Source organism: Apus apus, chromosome Z, assembly GCF_020740795.1.
Source record: "Apus apus isolate bApuApu2 chromosome Z, bApuApu2.pri.cur, whole genome shotgun sequence".
Taxonomy (NCBI): Eukaryota; Metazoa; Chordata; class Aves; order Apodiformes; family Apodidae; genus Apus; species Apus apus.
Window position 1 is genome coordinate 25,676,453 of NC_067312.1, and position 7,014 is coordinate 25,683,466.

General features: G+C 42.4%; 1 long non-coding RNA gene across 2 annotated transcripts in view; it reads left to right on the forward strand.

Moving 5' to 3' along the window:
• Positions 1 to 7,014, forward strand: part of LOC127395325 (uncharacterized) — a 34,052-nt gene that overhangs the window by 26,358 nt on the left and 680 nt on the right. For both annotated transcript variants that reach the window (XR_007891777.1, XR_007891776.1), the window contains exon 2: positions 4,651 to 4,760. This is a non-coding gene — a long non-coding RNA (uncharacterized LOC127395325). The remainder of the gene's footprint in view (positions 1 to 4,650; positions 4,761 to 7,014) is intronic.

Sequence of the window (7,014 nt, forward strand, 5' to 3'; positions counted from 1 at the left end):
TCAGTTTGAAACTACTGCCCCTCGTCCTGTCTCTACATACCCTTGTAAAAAGTCCCTCCCCAACTTTCCTGCCCTTCAGGCACTGGAAGGCCGCTATAAGGTGTCTGTGGAGCCTTCTCTTCTCCAGGCTAAAGAGCACCAACTCTCTCAGACTGTCTTCATAGAAGAGGTGCTCCAGCCCTCTGATTATCTTTGTGGCCCTCCTCTGGAGTCTTTCCAGCAAGTCCATGTCCTTCCTGTGCTGGGGACTCCAGAACTGAACACAGTACTTCAGGTGGGGTCTCACAAGAGTGAAGTAGAACGGCAGAATGACCTCCCTTGACCTGCTGGCCATGCTTCTTATGATGCATCCCAGGATACAGCTGGCTTTCTGGGCTGTAAGCACAGCTGGCTGGTTCATGCTGAGCTTCTCATCAACCAACATCCCCAGGTCCTTCTCTTCAGGGCTGTTCTCAATAGAATCTCTGCTCAACCTGTAGTTGTACTTGGGATTGCCTGACCCAGGTGCTAGACATTGCACTGGGCCTTATTGAACTTCCTCAGGCCTGCCTCTCAACTTGTGAAGGTCCTTCTGGATGTTGACCAGCATGTTGACCACGGCACACAGCTTGGTGTCCTCAGCAAACTTGCTGAGGGTGCACTCAATCCCACTGTCCATGTACTGTCCCAGTACTGACTCTTGAGGAATGCCGCTCGTCACATTTGGACATTGAGCTGTTGACCACTACTGTGTGTATGCAACCATCCAGCCAATTCTTAATCCATGGAGTGGTCTTTCCACTGAATCCATATCTTTCTAATGCAGACACCAGGATGTCTTGTGGGACAAGTTCTTCCTCCTTGTCCACCAACACTGTGACACCCTTATAAAAAGCCACCAAATTTTTCAGGCACAATTTGCCCTTGATAAAGCCATATTGCTTCAGACATATTAACTTTTTTCTTCTGCCATTGTGATGACTCTGTAATTTTTTTTGTTGTTGTGTGATAAATACTCAAGCATACCCTTTACTGTTGTCTCAGATTGTTTTAATAACTGAGCTTCACATAATGATTTATTTAGATATGTGTCAGTTGCCTGCTTGTAACTGCAAGTGTCCAAGGCATGTGCAGTAGCCAGTGGGCCCTGATGGCCGGGCTGGATGATACAGTAGCTTCTGCTGCTCTCTTGCAGAAAGGAAAGCCTTCCCCAAGAACTGCCTCACACGCAGCAGTGGAAAGTGTCCCAGGGCAGAGGGAGGCTCAGCCTGGACATGTCTGCTGGGAGAGGAGCCAAGATCACCATCTCTTGATAACAGTTTGCTCAGGCTCAACAGGAGCACTCAGGAGCAAGAGGCTGTGATGCTATAGTGACCTGCGGTGGGGCTCTAGGATCCTGGGCTAGGCAGAGCCAGGGGTATGACAGCAGGGAAATAGAAGACCTGGGGGGCTGTGCTGGTGCCTGTGAGCTTGAAGGTGAGAAGATATTTCATCTCCAGCTCTCAGGGTCTCAGCCCCTGGCAGGAGATGGTGCTGTTGAGCACCATGCTGGTTTGGGAAGACTCCAACTACCAGTCCCAGATGTGCATGGTGGAACATCCATGACCAACATATTCTGCATGTATTAGGCATTATGTGCTTGACCTGAAAGACATACTTGGGTCCTTCAAAATGCTGTGTGAGTCCTGATGGGGGCCACTCTGTACCAGTGTATAGACGAAGGGCAAATTTTAGATATGAAACTGCTTACTTTCCTGTTGAGAGGCAAAGTTATAAAAAACTATTAGTCAACACTGTAATTGATGGTTTTATGGTAATCTGCAGCAACACAGTACCATGAATATAAATTTTATTCAGAAGAAAAGATAATGAAAACTTTTCATTTTGTAGTGACTCACGTGTAATGCACTGCATTTCCTTTAATAGGAAATGATGTGCGCACAAAATCCATAGTTGCTATGATTAGTTGTTGCTGATCTTTAAAGATATGAAGCAAAGTGGGGAAAAAACAAGTGGAAACTGTGTCAATTTATCAATGAGAAAGTTACTCAGATACCAGAAGTAATGAGGCTCTGAATAAAAATGACTATAATGAATCACTTCCTTGAAGTATAATTTAGCTTGTGTTTAGAACGGAGTAAGTACAGCTTTGAGGTCCTAAGAAGTTTTCATTTCATGAAGGCAAGAGAAATTTCTTTAGGCTTTTGAAAATTCATTTGATCCCTGTTACATAATTGGAGTGGGACATACCCAGTGTGAGATAATGGAGTTCAGTGCCTTTTACACCTTATGTGCAAAATAATGTGGTCTCAGAAGGTAATATAATATTCACTTGGCATGTGAAGCCAGTGCAGTGTTGATGGTCCTGGAGATGTATTTTAAATTTGCAGGAGTAGAAATTCAGTGGGAAGCAGGTTATATGATCAGGTAGTTCATGTGTTCTGCAAACCCGTTTTCTTTACTATTCAGCTTCTGGGCAACTCCTTCCTAACTATTGATCAAAAATCCACCACAGAGAAAGAACTGATTTCATAGAATCAGTGTTAGGAGAGTAGATATTTAAAAGATATTTTAGAAGTAATTTAGACTGCTGTTCAGAAAGATCACACTTGTCTTGGTCTGAGCACTTACTTTCATTGTCAAAAGCAGAAGATAAAAATCAACATCAGTTTAGAAAAACAACTCTAACTTTAAAAAATTACATTTTTATTACAGGGAATTGCACATTACTGCTAACAGGTCTGTGATTTTTTGTCATGGCTTTAAGAACAAATAATTTTATTTTAGGAACATATGGCCACCTCTCAAAGCAAGAGACCATTGTAAAGTTTCACTGTCTTCAGTCTTTTTAAGTTACAATTGTTCTGCTGAGTCTTTACTTCCAAAGGCAGCAATTCTAACTTCAATAAAATATTTCTACTGCACCTTTAATAATTCTTGATTCACAGAATCACAGAATCACAGAATCCTAGGGGTTGGAAGGGACCTTGAAAGATCATCTAGTCCAACCCCCCTGCCAGAGCAGGGTCACCCAAAGCACATCACACAGGAACGTGTCCAGGCAGGTTTTGAATGTCTCCAGTGAAGGAGACTGCACAACCTCTCTGGGCAGCCTGTTCTAGTGCTCTGTCACTCTCACAGTAAAGAAGTTCTTCCTGATATTCACATGGAACCTCCTATGCTCCAGTTTGCACCCATTGCCCCTTGTGCTATCACTGGACATCACTGAAAAAAGCCTGGCTCCATCCTCCTGAGACTTGCCCTTAACGTGTTTGTAAACACGGATGAGGTCACCCCTCAGTCTCCTCCAAGCTAAAGAGACCCAGCTCCTTCAGCCTTTCCTCCTAAGGGAGATGTTCCACTGCCTTTATCATCTTTGTGGCTCCTGATCAGTTTGTATGCTCTTGAAAACCCCAAAGAGGTTGAACAATACTGTGTCTATTCCTGTATGAAGACCTATTTTTCATGGCTCTTGGCACATGCTGTGTGTTGGTACATCCCATAAAAATGCCTCCCTTCCAATTGCCAGAAAACTCTTGATCAACTTTATCTCAGAGGACTGACTCTTTCAAATACCCAGGGGCACTTTGCTACAGAGACAGGTGCACTAGCATTTTTTTCCCATGGCCTCCAGGGTATTTCCATCTTCTCTTCTGGGGAATTTCAGCAACAGAGACTTACCACTCTCCAATAAATCTCTGTAATTGTTATTAATTTATTTTGTTTATACCTGGTAAAAATGGAAATAACGTTTAAGTTGAAGATTTATTGCATGATCTTTAAGTAGAAGACCTTTAATCATTAAATCTTAATGAAGTTAGGAAATTCAGCCTCCCTCTGGACAACTCACTACATTATTTTTTCTGAACAGTCACCTTGGATTTCATGTTAGTAAAGAAATGCGGGAGAAAATTCATAACCTGTGTCACTGTCTTCCAAGATTGAGATGCCAGTAAGAACTGCTGGTTTTTCCCTTTCCCTGAAAACAACAATTTTTAACTCTAGGAACCTTTGTAGTTTTTATGATGCTGAAGATTTTTTCAGCATTGCTTCAGTGTTGACTGACCCATCAGTTCAAGTTCAGTGGTTTTCTTTCTAAATCTAGCTAGTCTGCATGTTTCTATGTTGTGTAGTGCTGTTTTGGTATGATACCACCTTTTACATCACTTGTCAGCTGTAATATCAAATAAAAAAGATTAAGAAAAGGGGTTCATTATTGAACATCAGAATCTGCCATACACACATCTTCTCTTGACAATGTTGTGAGCTTTTAGTGTTAATGTGAGTTTTGGTAATCTTGCTTACAATTACAATTGTGCAGACAGTGCCTCATCAAAGATTTTTTTCCCCATTTTTATTATGAGGAGTTTGATTTGGTTTAATGCTTAGGAGGCTTTACAGCTCTTATAAGCCTCCAGGCTACAACTTTTTAAATTGTTAAGTTCTTTTCTTACTTCTTTCTACAGATGTTAATTGTATTAATGTATTTCTTATCCTCCTTTTTTTTTTTTTTTTCCCACCCCCCCCAGATATTCAGGTATTTTGGGAATGGAGGGTTGGTTGGGGTTTTTTTATTACTTTGTTGTTGTTGTTTTTCTGCTTGCAGTGCTTTTATTGTCTTGTTTTCCTTCCTTTTGATTCAAGAGGGTACTTACTTCCTTACTTTTCCAGAACTAGACCCTGAATGAGTTGTGACATTTGACATCTGTGAGCTGACTTCTTGTGACAGAAGTTCTGCAACTCCTGAAATGATGAGAGCCTCCGTAAATACAAGTACACAGGTTGAAGTGACTATTACTTTTCTGCATGAGGTAGAGCTTAAAGCACAGACCAAAGAATGGCTGGCTGGCTGGGACCTAGGTTTTTCCAGGACAGCCAATAGAGTCAAGAGATATGGAATGGTGGAATTTGTGTTGATTAAAAAAGTAGGCTGAGAGAGCTGGGGTTGTTCAGCCTGGAGAAGAGAAGGCTCTGGGGAAACCTCATAGCAGCCTTCCAGTGCCTGAAGAGGCTACAGGAAAGCTGGGAGGGGCTTTTTACAAGGGTGTGTAGTAATAGAATGAGGGGGGACAATTTCAAACTGGAAGAAGGGAGATTCACGTTAAATATTAGGTAGAAATTATTTAGTGTTAGGGTGGTGAGACACTGAAACATGTTGCCCAGAGAGGTTCTGGATGCTCCACCCTATAAGTGTTCAAGGCCAGGTCAGGGGGGCTTTGAGAAACCTGACCTAGTGGGAGGTGTCACTGCCCATGCAGGGGGTTTGGAACCGGGTGATCTTTAAGGACTGAAACCATTTCAAGATTCTATGAGTAGGGGAAGTGAGAACCAGCTCTGGGAAAACCATGTACTTAAGCATTATATATTAAGCAATAGCAATAGACAGTGCTCTCCTACGCTGAGTGTTGTTTTAAATTCTCCTCCATCTGGAACAACAAATTTCCATATTAGTAGAGTCCACTCATGTATACTGTGGAAGGAGAAATCTCAAATCTCTGAACATTCAGTGTCGTTTCTAGAAGGCCTTGCTGTTTTGAATGTATTTAAGTCATGTTAGGATTGGAAAAAAAAAAAAAAAAAGTACTACATAAGTCAAAAGGTGGGAAATCCCACTATTAAACTGCACCAAGTAAGAAACTGAGTTTATCTTAATATAGTCCTGAGCTGTTGGATCTGAAATCTGTAATTGATTTTTTAACTCCTCCTGTGTTTCCCAGTGACCAAGGAGCAACACTTTAAAGACCTTTCCCACTTCCCAGTTTGAAAGCAGGCATGTGGATAAGTATGGTCTGGTAGGGGAGCCCTTGAGGTTGTTCCCATACTGCCCAGCCCAGTAACCCACCCTGGTTCACCAAAGGATGCCCAGGAAAGGCTGGCAGGGCATTATGTGGTTAGGGATGCCTTGACAGTGACAGGTACCCAAAAATGATGAGCTGAGTGGGATGCTGGGGGCAGACATCCTCTGTCACTGCAGGTTTCCTCAGGAAAAAAGCTGTTTCATGGGCCCCTTATTTTTTTCTGACTCATTTGAGCCACTGGTGCTGTGTGGCCATGCCAGCACTGCCAGGACTGCACTAGAGGCTCAGGAAGCCCACAGTAGATCACATGGGGCTGGAGCAGGGATGTGGGCTGCTCCATGCCTTAGGGTAGTCAGCAGCAGTTTTGTCCAGGTTGTTTTTTGTTGTTGTTGTTGTTGTGTTGTTTTGTTTTTTGTTTGTTTTTTTTTTTAATAAAGCCTAACATTCCCACAATCCCCAACTTTTCTATAAACTGAGCCGGCAGGGTAGACACACTTGCTGAAGTCTGACCAGGCTATGAAACACATCCCTCTGCTAACGAATCAGTCACCAAAACTGAGTTCCTAAAACCCTATAGAGGGAGAGTCTGAGGCATCCTGTAGTTTCCACCCACTTCAGTTGCAGTGGATGAACTTCAGGGCTGCTGAATACCCAAGATGCTTGATTTTTGGTGACTGACTGAGATTAAGAGCCAGCAATCAGCACTGAAGATCTCAGGCATGATTAATCAGTGTTGACTGTTTATCGAATATTGGAGAAGGGACAATTAGCTGCCATTATTGCCACATAGCACTCCCAGAAAATATATTAATCAGTCCTCCCCCTGAGCTAGGATATGACTCTGGTCAGCTGCTGCATTTTGCTGTGCTTCCCAGAGCTCTCCAGAATCAGACTTCTCTTCTGGGTCACCAAAAGTCTGAAAAAAATAATCTATATTTGCATATCCCTGTCTGGGTCAGCAGAACACCTGACCCAAAAACCTTGAACAGGGAAGATGCCCATAAGTGTGCAGCTGGAGCATACTCCACATGAAGGTGTATGCAACATTGTCTATTCTGCCCATAATGTTACCTTGATAGTCCACAGCTTAATAGCAACATATGTTCAAAATTAAAATTTCCTGAAAAGTGCACAAGACTTAGGAAGTTTAACCAGAATGTTAAAAGAGCTCTTCAGAAAAATACAACATCATAGTGTTTTGCCAGCTCTTTGAATGCATTTATTCATGTTTGGATTT